The sequence below is a fragment of the Balaenoptera physalus genome (assembly GCF_965194825.1).
Source record: "Balaenoptera physalus genome assembly, chromosome: 3".
Lineage (NCBI taxonomy): Eukaryota > Metazoa > Chordata > Mammalia > Artiodactyla > Balaenopteridae > Balaenoptera > Balaenoptera physalus.
The window spans coordinates 102,380,228-102,392,316 of NC_138890.1; the positions used below are offsets into that span (position 1 = coordinate 102,380,228).

A 12,089-nucleotide genomic window follows, 5' to 3' on the forward strand; every position below is an offset into this window, starting at 1 on the left:
ATTCCTAAAGTACTTTTGTCTTGATAATATAGGTCTTCCTTCGTTTACCTTTTTGTAGGAAAGTTTTCGACAATTCATGATTCTACTCATATAAATTGTTGCCCCCCGCCAAACATTGAAATCTGACTAACTGAAGACATCTTATTTTCAGTAACCAACATCTTCCTTTTTAACTCTGCAGATTAATCCTCCACCTTAGTTAACCTTATAAGTGGATTCATAGGCTTTCCCATCAGTGTGACTTTTTAAATTTTCTCTCTGGAATAGAAATAAAATAATAGATGCCATTCACTTTCAGTAATGCCCAAAGGATATAGCTGAGATTCTTTGGGATGTAATTCCCATCCATTGCTACTTTAACAAGATTCAAGTAATAATTCTGACAATGATTTTTAAATGCTTGGGGAAAAAAGAGACCTTTATGGCCCTATAATTAACTTTAAAATGTTGCTTAGAACCAGTATACAAAGCAAAGACGAGGGAATAATATGTACTTGCCAAATTTTGTAACACTTTAAAGTTATTTGTAAAATAACTTTACATCCATTGCAATATCTCATACCCCAGGACTGCAACTACTTACAAACCCAGAAGTAAATTTAATTCCAGAGAGGAAAATTTAATTCCTTGAGCAATACTGAAAGATTTCACCCTGTGAGTCTTCTAGACAGTTGCAGAAAAGCCTATATGGCAAGTCCAGTTAGAGTTTCAAAATGTCTTTTTAGGATAAAGTTTAGTACAGATGCAGTAAGGATTATAAATGTAAGTAATTTTCATAACCCTTTCTAGCAATTGTTTAGCCATATCTGCTTCTATTCAGTTTTTATCATAAATCAGTCCTTAGTGGAACTTAATTTAAGTGCTCATGAATTTTCTGTATCCTGATGCTGAAATATTATCTGGTATTGAAATAATCAGTCCTATCTTATATATTCCCATGTCATTTTCTAAACTAGGCAATAGTAGGAATTTACTATGTTTACATGACCTATTTGAGAATATATATATTTAATTTAAAATCAGTACATTATTATCTTAATGGGAGATGTTATTCTATATGTATTAATGGTGTTGTGTAAATAACACAGGATTCTTTAAGAATTCTTCCCATGTAGAAGGCAGTTGCATTATGGGATTTTTTTTTTTTTTTTTTTTTTTTTAAAGAAAAGGACATTCATAGAGGAAATGCCTTGGGGGAGAGAACTGGGAATGAAATTAAAGTAGTATCAGACAGGTGAGGGCAACTCTAGACTTGGAGCCTGAATGTAACAAAAATCATCTATTTCTACATTACCTTAACTAGAATGAAAAGACATCACAGTGTTAGGAGCATAAGTGATCCTCCAGCAGCTTTCAGCATCTGTCATAAAGTGACCGTAGTCAGTCACTAGATGACATTGCCTGACAAAACTTTTTCTTTTTTTTTTTTCTTTTTTAAGTGCATCAAGAAATCAATCAAAATAGAAAATGTAGTAATTTTATGCCAGATTTATGTTGTTCACAATAATTTGCTTTATGTGATATTTTATTCATCTCATTAGTTAATGTTATGAATACATTTGGAGGCTATTTTGTTTATAGTTTACAGTTTCCTTAAATTTATGACCAGAAGAAATAAGAGCTGTTAAGAGTTAGAAAAGAAAAAACCTGAACTTATTCACATATGATTGTTTATGTAGAAAATTCAAAATCTACAGATAAATTTTTAGTATGACCAGGGTAATTTACCAAGGTTGCTAGATACAAAATCATTATACAAAAAAAATTGCATTTCTATATACCAATAACAAGCAGTTAAAGATCCACAAGTAGCATCGACAAACATGTCATATTAAAAAAAATTAAGGGACATATCATGTTCATAGATTCAATCACTCAACATAGTAAAGATGTCATTTCTCCCCAAATTGATACAGAAGTTTAACATAATTCCTGTCAAAATTCCAGCAAGATTTTTTTGTAGATATAACCCTCTGAAGTTTCCAAGACCACCCTCACTATGATACCAACCACAAGTAGGTATCCTAAGGCCATCTTCAGGTTTCATCATTTGCCAGAAGGACTCACAGAGCTCACTGAAAGCTGTTATAAATCTAGTAACAGCAAAAGGGTGTAGATTAAAATCAGCCAAGGAAAAGCATATAGGGCAGAGTCCAGGAACGTTCCAAGGATGAATTTCCAGTTGTTCTCTTCCAGTCAAGTCTTGGATAGTGCTGTCTTCTCCCAGCAACATGTGAGAATACACATAGAATAGTGCAAACAGGGGAAACTCACTTGAACCTTGGTGTCCAAGGACTCAGTTAACATTCACATGGTTAACCACCTGCATGGCTGACTTTAATCTCCAGATACTCCAGAGGTCCAGCTGAAACCTTTTGGGGAAAGGTCGTTACTATACAGTAGATATAGACAAGTTTATTCTAAAATTTATATTAAAAGGCAAAGGAACTAGGATACTCAAAACAATTTTGAAAAAGAAGAATAAAGTGGGAAGAATCAGTCTATCTGATTTCAATACATTACTGGCAAAGATACAAAGAAACTAGATCACTCACACATTGCTAGAAGGATTGTAAAATTGTACGATGACTCTGGAAAACAGTGTGGCAGTTTCTTGCATATTACAAAACATGCAAGTAATATATGGCCCAGCAATTGTACTCTTGGGCATTTATCCCAGAAAAATGAAGATTATTTCACACAAAAATTTGTACATGAATGTTTAGAGCATCTTTATTTATAATAGCCAAAAAACTGAAAACAACCCAGATATCCTTTGAGAAGGGAATGGTTAAACTGTGGTATATCTATATCATGGAACACTACTCAGCAATAAAAAGGAACAAAATATTGATTCACACAAAAACCTGGATATATCTCCAGAGAATTAAGCTGAATGAAAAAAGCCAATCCCATGAGATTATATACTGTATGATTCCATTTATATAACATTCTTCAAATGACCAAATTATAGAAATGAAGAACAGATTAGTGGTTGCCAGGAGTTAAGGAGGGTCTGGAAGGGAAACATGAGTGATCTTTGTGGTGATGGAAATGTTCTGTATCTTATCTGTAGCACATTAATATCCTGCTTGTCATATTGTACTGTGGTTTTACAAGGTGTTCCTGTTGAGGAGAATCATAAAAGGGACCCAGGATCCATTTGTGTTATTTCTTGCAACTGCATATGAATTTAAAATTATCTCAAAATAAGAAGTGTAATTATAAATGAATGAATCCAAAAAATGAAGTGCAAATCCTCTATGGAGAAAGTGGTAAAACTTCATTGAGACATTAAAGATGATCTAAATAAATGGTAAGATATATCACATGCATTGATGACAAGTTGAGCATTGGAAATATATCAGTTCTCCCTAAATTGGCCTATCGAGGCTTTAGTACGATTCCAAATCGTTAAGTGACTGGGGCAATCTCTAATGGCTGCTTTACCACCTTAACCTTCCTCCACTTCCTCCTTCTATTGGCTGCACAGCAAAGCTCTGTGCTTTTGAAAGGCTGACAAAGCAATATAAAATGATGCTGTGGATACAGAGGTTCCTATGATTTACCTGTGTATTCAGAACACGAGTAGCACTTGGCTTTGTAAATTCACAAGTTCTTACTGCTGTGGTCTTCTGTATGCTTCCATTTCCTTTATTTCAAAATGGGAACCATCATCAAAATAGTGCAAAAACCATAGAAAACGTCTATGAATCTATGTTTTATTATATCTTAATAGCATTCAATAAGCATCAGTTTTCTGGTGAATTCTGTTCTGGACAGCTTTTTATACAACAAACATCTATTAAGCCTCAGCTATGATTTCTGGAATAAAAAGTTTTGAGGCATTACCCCCAAAAGATTTGGAGATAAGACAAGGTATCTTTCATACATGAAATGACTAATTAAGCAAAGCAAGTATATGATAATATAGTATACACTATATACAAAATACTGAAACATGAAAAAAGGAAGTAGTTGATATGGGGTAAAGTTAATCAAAGAAAGCTTATTAGAGGAAGTAAATACTGAACCGAATCTTTTTTGTTGTTGTTGTTGTTTTTTGGCTGCGTTGGGTCTTTGTTGCTGCGCACGGGCTTTCTCTAGTTGCAGCGAGCAGGGTCTACTCTTCGTTGTGCTGTGCGGGCTTCTCATTGCAGTGGCTTCTCTTGTTGCGGAGCACGGGCTCTAGGCGCACAGCCTTAGTTGCTCCGTGGCATGTGGGATCTTCCTGGACCAGGGCTCGAACCCGTGTCCCTTGCATTGGCAGGTGGATTCTTAACCACTGCGCCACCAGGGAAGTCCCTGAACTGAATCTTAAAGCAATTAGACATATATCTTCTGAAAATTTTTAGTATTATAATGCTTAACCAATTTATAAATATTGATTATATTTCAGCAAAATGTCTCTGTAGCTGTGGCCTATCACAGCCGCTCTGGACTTTAGATTTCTCACTTGTGAAATGAAACTGTTAGATGAAATTTTATCTCGGGTCCTTTCCACGTCTTTGCTATCTTATATTTGATATGTTTCTATCTGCATCTAAATTTGAACCAAGTATTTGAACTACATTTTGGGAATACAAGCTCTTGAACAGTTGAAGTTTGACTGTCTAAGAGTTCTCAGTTCTGACACTCTCCTAAACGTCTTGATGCTAGTAAATTGTATTTACTAGATAAGCACAGCATTTTAGCTAAACATATCTGGAAGATACTTTGAGTATTTGTCAGTGCTTATCACCTAGTTGCTAATGGACTGTGGATCACCTGCATCTACCTCATCAGTTTGTTGGAGAGAGCAAGAAAAACACTCTACTTCCTTCAGTTTCAGTTATAGAGAATCCAACTGTTATTATATTCCCATTTTAGAGGAATTTATTTCTTAACTCTAAAAGCTAGCATGCACTTCAACATAGGGTACGTTTATCCATCTGTGTTGAAGATGAGTAAAGTTTGACCTCTGCCTTCAAAAACTTTACAGTGGTAATCAATCTCTTCTCTGACTGGACTTCAGAATCACCAGAGTCACAGATGCCCAGACCCTGAGATTTTGGAAAGGTTTAAAAATTGTCAGTTGACCTGGGCCTGGGAGAATAGGGGATACTTATAGAAGAACAGTTGAGGGATTAAACCCAGAAAAGAAGGCTAGATCCAGGGAATGAAGGGTTTTAATCCACATGGAGGAATTTCTACTTAATTTGAAAGATTATGGAGACCATTGGATATGTTTGAGCAGAGAAAGAGGTCTATGACACAAATGATACTTAGGATTTTTGTCTGGTAGCAGGGTACGAGATAGAAGAGAAGAGGTTGAAGGCAATGAAACAAGTTAGGAGGAAGTTTCTGGATTCTAAATGATAGGTCATTAAATCTAGAGTGGTGACAGGGGAATGGAAAGCAAAAAAGAGACTGGAAAAACTTTGCTGAGGTGCAATTGTCGGGATTTGGTAACTGATTGGATCAGGAGTCGGCAAACAAGCGAAAACAAAAATCAAAGATGACTGAGAGGCTTTGAGCTGGAGTAGCTAAGAGAATAGTGTGTCTATTTATAGAAATGAAGAAAGTGGAAAGGGCTGCCTAGAGAGTAAGTCCACCAGTTGCCTCTGGTCGGCTTGCAGAAATGGAACGCTGTGACAGCGCCGTCCCCATCCTAGTACCTTCCCATCACGCACACCAGTCCTAAGGGCTGAGAACCCAGCGGCGTCAGCATATATAACGAGAGCAGAATTATCAGGAAAATGCTGCTTCTAGTTCAAGTCCATTTTTTAATTTACTACTTTGAAATATTATTTTATTAGGCTGTCTTTCTTACTGCGTATTACTACTGCCTACTACTATTACTCACTTCATGTGAACCAGCAGGAGGTGGGTTTTATACTCTGAAGTGTGCAGGAGAAGAATGAGCCCCAGAGAATGATCTAGAGGTGGGAGGAGTTGATAAATGCAATCAGGGAGGGTTAAATCCATCATTCCAACTCCCTATAATCCATTCACCATTTACCAACCAGTGTACTCTTTAAATGCAAGTCAGATTATATTTCTTCTCTGCTGAAACTCTGCAGACAGCTCTTCCATTGTACTTGGAATAAAATTAAAACCTTTCACTGTGCCCTGAGAGACCTCACGTGGCTTGGAGGCTGCCCACCTCTCTGAATCATCTTCTACCACGTTCCCCCTCACCCTCCATGCTCCAGGTGCTTTCCAGTTCCTTGACTATGACCAGCTCTTTCCTCCTCAGACCCCCTCCCTCTCCTTGTTCTTTCAGAACTCTGCCTGCAGCACTCTCTCCAGACCTTCACCTGGCTCCCTCTTTCCATTCTGGTCTCAGGTCAGAAGTGTCACCCAGTCTAAATTGACGACCATCTCTTCTCTTCATTCTCTTCACATCCCTCTACTGTGTTTTTTTCACAGTGCTTCGGACTCTCTGAAATCATGTTCATCGGTTTACCTGTTTATTGCCTGTCATCCCCACTAGCACATACACTACAAGGAGCAGAGTTTTTATATATCTTGCTCACCACCACATCCCCAGCCCAAAGAAATAGTGCCTGGCATACAGTAAATCCATGTATGAATGTATAAATTAATCACTAACAGGACCTCTGGAAAAACTGCCCACAAAATATTTCCTTTAGAATAGAATCCACAATTGAGCGACGAGGACCACAGATGATTCAGATATTTGAACTAGCAAATGATTTTGTTTTGTTTTGAAATAAGGAAAGTATTTTGCATTCCATTCTATCTCACCCCTCCCTCTCTCCGTCTTTCTCATTCTCTCTCTCCCTTCCTCCCCACCTCTCTCTTACACACACACACACACACACACACACACACACACACACACTCATGAAGTCAAACTGGCAGCCATAAGCCATAGGTACCTAGCTAGGAACACAGAGAATCTGGAAGAAAAGGGAAGCGTGACAAACTATCTAGAAAGCTGCACCAGCCCTCTTGGACAGTGTTATTTTAGAATGGGGCCCAGTAAAGCTCTTCACTGATTGTGTTGGGAATAATAGGATCAGAAACCTTTACTTATGGAAATAACTATTTTATGATTCTTTGCATTCCTTGTGTAGAGCCCTGTGCTCTTACCATCCTTTGGCAAAGTTACTTTTGAAAATGACGAAAGGAAACGAAAAAGAGAACTTTTGCCCACACCTGGGCTCAAATTTTAAAGGGAAACAGTATCCCTGGAGGCCAGGCTTTGTGACAACACTAAGAGAAGTATGTGAGACAAGAATTAAAACCAAAGAAAACACTTCTGCGCCAGCTCTCTGGGTTTGAAAGGCAATTCAAGCAATTACAATGTGTCCATTTTTTATTGGTTAGGAGAGGTTTATTAGAGAGGTCTGCCGGGTTTAGTGTCAGAGACCCACAGCTACTGCAGGCTCTCTACTCTGCCTAAGAGTAAGTTTACTTCCCAAAGTTGTCTCCTTGAGTCTTAAGCTGCCCAGTGCCCAAAACCGCTCCACTCCCCTTTCATAGATGAGAGATATAGAAAAGAAGCTGGAGGAAAGGACAGGCTTTCCCAGAAGCTACCCGTGACGCAGAAGTTTCTACCACTGCTTTTATGTCTTTGTTTCAGCCTCCTATCTCTGGTCAAGCTTGACGACCTGCCTTTAGGGTCTCAACACAATCTCGGCTTTAACAGATTTGCAGCAGTGTTAGCAATGGAAAGAGACTTGCTTGTATCTTACACAGGTGGTTTAAGCAGGCCAGGCAGCACGTTTACTGAGCTGCTCCTGGCGTCTCCCTCAGTCTCAGCGAACACCCCACTTCGTTTACTATCCTCCCCGCCCCCGAAACCCCCATCCTCACCCCTGCTGTGTGACAGAGTCTCAACTCACACTTGTGCCTTCTAACTTGGAGAGTCTCCATTAGGAGCCCTTCTCTGTTCAAATATTGGTAAATTTATTCTTTTTAATGGTGTTCTTAGAAGCGCTAGAATTCATTTTTAAATGAATTTTAGTAGTAATATATATTTTCTTTCTTTTTAGAAGGCACATTATTTTTCTGTGCTCTAGTATTTCTCTAATTCTTCATATCTTTCTAAAAATAACTGCTGGTGAGCTCATAAGTTCATTAGTTAATCCCACTGGAACTCAATAATGCATATTACAGACCTCCTGATTTTTATATATTAGATTTTCTCAAGAATTCCCTTACCTGTTATTCTCAACATAGCTATATTGACAGGGTCTTCATTACTTCCTAATTGCCCATATTTCTTTTTCTTGTTAAAGATCAATTTTTAAAATCAAGCCTTGTCAGTTTGAAAGTATCATAGATATGTTATCCTTTTAATGTGTTTCATATCTTTCTAGGTTTTTTTCTTTCCCCCTTTATCATAGGAAACGTATAAAATTTACTCATTACCTTTTTCTTTAAAACCAAATTCTTTTGCAGGGGAGGCGGGTGTCAGTGAGAGGGTAGGGGCCCATACTAGTTTTTTCCCCTGAAATAAAGATTTTTAAATGATATTTCATATTCAGAGGTGACTTTGTGAACAGTTGTATTCCCTATTCTAAACGAGACCCTAAAATGTAAATTATGCATAGATTGTTGAAATTATTCCATGACCTTCTGGTCTAGGACCATGTAAAATAAGGTGACCAGCAATAATTAGAATAGTGAATGGCTGACCAAGAAATGCTTCTAAATTATCTTTTCAGTGAGCCCTTACTCAGACTGTCCATCATATTATAGTAGTAAACCTCACCTCTGGAAAATCTGATTGTGTATGTGTAATATCATTTGGAGAATGATTATTTGCTTTCCCAGAGAATTCTTCACTTTATTAAAAGATTCTTTGAAGAAGTAGATAACCCACTTCTTCCTTTAAAAATATTCTATTTACAGAAATTATATTTACGTATAACTTTTTAAGACATCTACTGCAGAAAATGAGGTACAGCTTCAGAGTAGTCTACATCTACCAAAGTAAACATCAGGGTTTTGGCTGCTAACTCAGTAGCATATTTTGGCATAGTTTTTGCCAAAAAAAAAAAAAAAAAATTCCAAGCACTAAGATCAAGTGAAGAGGAGTGTGGACAAGGCAGACTTGGAAGAAACACTTGGATTAAAGTCATCACAGGAAGAAGTAAGGGGAATAGACAAGGCAGAAGATATAGCAATGTTTTCTTCTCTCTTATCCTATTCTTTGAGCATTCCACTGTCAGTGCTATTTCCAACCATTTTTTGTTTAATTTCTAAATGCTGTTACATAAATGTAGCCTCCTTCTTTCTCAGTTCCATTACAAGACACTTTTTCTTAAATATATAGTCTTTTGGGAAAACATATGACACATTTTAGCAATTTGATCTTCCTCATATGATTTATAGTTTCATCCTTTATACTTAAAGTTTCTAATCTTTTTGACCATTTGTGCTATCTCTACCTCTTTGAAATTTGCTGTAGTTCATTTTTAAAAACAATTGATAGATAAAGAATAAATATTCAGTGTAGTATTTTAATTGGAAGATCCCCTGTCCACTACCTTTTGGTTATTTCACAGTGAATAACATCGTTGACAAAAATGCCAAGATCTTCTCCAACCACAATTATTTTTGATCTATGAAACAGAATTTCCTTACAAATTAAGTAGTTTTTATAGTAGTGACATTTATTGTTGATGTGATCTGTTTAATATGACTGTAGTCAGAAGGGAAGTTGGGTCCGTTATTCTTCCAGAAATTTGTGGAAGAAACATTAAGAGAAGTAAAAGGCATTTCTACTCTGTATAAGGATAAAAGAGCTAGCTATAAGTAGGGTTCAGATTATAGATAAATTAACCTCTAATGTAATAAAAAAGAATTAACTCTTCATTTTTATTTAAGCTAACCCTTATCATCTAAAAACATACTATTTTAATAAATATTGGACTTCCCTGGTGGTCCAGTGGCTATGACTCCGTGCTCCCAATGCAGGGGGTCCTGGTTCGATCCTTGGTCAGGGAACTAGATCCCACATGCCGCAACTAAGACTCGGCACAGCCAAATAAATAAATAAATATTTTTTTAAAAATAAAAAATAAATAAATATTAAGCAGTGCTTTTACTATCCTGAAATAAATTCTAGAGATAACATAATTCACCTACTTACAAGATTGCTAAATTATTATATTCTTCTAGTTAACATATAAAGGAAATAAAAGAAAAATAACTCATAATAAGAATAATATATATATCAATATTTAAAGTGCTCAGGAAAATCTGCATGGGTCCTGTGTATAGAATCACCAGGAATTCCACATCTACAAATGCAGGCTGGTGCAGGTGTGCTTATTGGTGGCTCAAGTACTGTGGGCAATGAGGCCATCAGTGATGAGATTTTCTCATATGGTAGTCCATTCTTGGTAATATTCTGAACAACATAAAGTACAAAATTCCTTCAATTTACATGGTAGCTGGATTCCTGGAAAATTCCGTGTGTATTAAAATCATGCCAAAAGTACTGTGAGATTATTTGTTAAACAGATCTATATTCTAAGCCCATATAATCATAAACAGGTTTTTCAACTACATGAATAGCTGGTGAAACATTTGAAAACCATGTGCAATGCAGAACAGTTCTTCATATGCTATAATGCCCTGCAAATTGAAGGATGTCCACCTCCCCGGCCTTCTCCCACTAAATGCCAATAGCTCCTCCCAATTGTCCTGACCTCCAAAAACTTTCCTACAAATTTCCAAAATGCCCCAGAGGCCACTACCATGCCCATTAAGAACCACTGATTACGACTGAGCAAAGGCAATTTTTTGTAGTAAAGAACTGAGATCGTGCACATTTATTTTGCCCCAAAGGTGAATTATCCAGTAAGAACAAGCCTGCCAATCCAAGAGGATACAAAAATCATTCCCTGAGAACATGGCAGATAATTAACCTGGGAAAACCCTTTATTTCCTACATTGTGGAAACAACATAGATTAGGGAAATGGGGGTTTGAAAAGTAGAAAAAAGATCACAGTCCCTAAGAAGAGGAGCTTTTGATAAGGGTAAAGTTGTGGCAGGGGAAAGACCAGGTCCTGACTATAAAACCATGTTTATCTCCTTCAAATAACATAGTTAGTGCTAAATGGACTAGTTTCCATGTTACCTACACATCATTGCAGGTTATTAATAAATGGCTGCTTTTTTAGTTAGCCTAAACTTTCCCCTTTTATATCCTTTTATGAATAGATAATGTAATGACCTAGTGTTTCCATCCTGATGGAAGAAATTCCCCTAAAGTTGTATATCTTTTAAGTATTTGAAAGCTGCTGTCAGAAGTTTCCATTCTCTTATCATTGCTATGGGCGGATAGTCATATTAATTCGTGAATATTTTCACTGAACTTTGGCCCCAAGTTTTCAAAAACGGTCTCCAAACATGTTCTTGAAATGTGTATATGCAGCCCCAGATGGACATGCAACTACCTTCCAAATGCTGTTTTAAAAATACTAAAAATCTACTTTCAGTAATTTAGAAAAGAAAGCCATTTTTGTATATTTATGTTACCACTCCTTAGTTTAGGGAGGATTCTCCCTCTCCCATTCCATTCTCTATAATTCAGTTTCTAACCCACCTTGCTTATTAATTTACTCCTAGCAATTTCCCTTCCTCTGACAGAGCACACATTCTCATTATTTATACTCTTAAATTGCAGGGGTAAATACTGAGAGCCAGTGCAGGTCCTCAGTTATCTTAGGGACTTTGGTCTTTTCAGCCCAGGACTAATCAAGCAGAGAGTCATCATAAGCTAAAACTAAAAAGCCTTTGTAGTGATTTTATCACCTGGGAAATTTGTCCATCCTTCAGAAAGATTGTCACCAGGAAAGAAAAAAATAAAGGAGTTAAAATTGCTTCAGACCATTGACTCCTTAGGTCCCTCTAGATTCATACATTGAATTGGTTTTCAAGGGGTGGGAGGAATTATGAGAAGAGCTCCCTGAGAAAGCTTAGAAATTGATCATAGCCTTGGTAATACTAGGAAGTGTAAGTGTGATCGCTATGGAGGAAATGCCAAATGAGCCTGGAAGCCTGGGAAATGAGAAGGAAAAGAGAGGATTAACACCTTTTTTTTTTTCCTATTGTGTTTGGGGAT

General features: G+C 36.9%; 1 protein-coding gene and 1 long non-coding RNA gene across 7 annotated transcripts in view; one reads left to right on the top strand and one right to left on the bottom strand.

Annotated features, from left to right (window-relative positions):
* ARB2A (ARB2 cotranscriptional regulator A) overlaps positions 1–12,089 on the top strand; it is a 432,252-nt gene that overhangs the window by 401,315 nt on the left and 18,848 nt on the right. The gene's annotated exons all lie outside the window — the stretch shown is intronic.
* LOC309659036 overlaps positions 1–12,089 on the bottom strand; it is a 54,839-nt gene that overhangs the window by 17,962 nt on the left and 24,788 nt on the right. The gene's annotated exons all lie outside the window — the stretch shown is intronic.